The sequence below is a fragment of the Mandrillus leucophaeus genome, unplaced genomic scaffold (assembly GCF_000951045.1).
Source record: "Mandrillus leucophaeus isolate KB7577 unplaced genomic scaffold, Mleu.le_1.0 Scaffold540, whole genome shotgun sequence".
NCBI lineage: Eukaryota > Metazoa > Chordata > Mammalia > Primates > Cercopithecidae > Mandrillus > Mandrillus leucophaeus.
In genome coordinates this window covers 1,029,181-1,029,743 of record NW_012105809.1, presented here as the reverse complement: position 1 = coordinate 1,029,743, position 563 = coordinate 1,029,181, and positions in this window count along the sequence as shown.

Genomic DNA, 563 nt, shown 5'->3' with positions numbered 1-563 from the left:
TACACTATCTGAGAAAGTTATAGTGATAACTGATATGGACTTATAAAGGTAAAACTTTATAAGAACACTTTCTAAGTACGTGATTAAATGATTTTAACCCAGGGGTGCAAATTTGAAATATCAAAATGAACTCAACTCAAAAGTTTCACATGAATCAGGAAGAATGTTTATTTTTTCAATTAAGAGTTAAGACGATATAGTAGCTATCCAGTGTCTATTTTTGATTCAAAATAACTTTAATGATAAATTAAAAAACAGAGATGATTCAAACTAAATTTTCAGCCATAGGGCCAATGATCTTACTGTTGAATAAGGACACTCTTACTGTAAAGATGCACAACACACAGAAAACAGTGGCATGTGTGTGAGATTGAAAGAACCAAGAAACCTAGGATACAGTTTATCTGTGAAATAAAACATTCAGTGTTTTCCATTGCAGAATTGTTTGTAATAGTTGATATTTTAAAACAACCCATGAAGCCATCCAATAAAGGGCCATTGAATGAAGCAAGTGCCTCTTTACAGTGGAGCACTCTACAGTCTTCAAAAATATGAGGAAGACT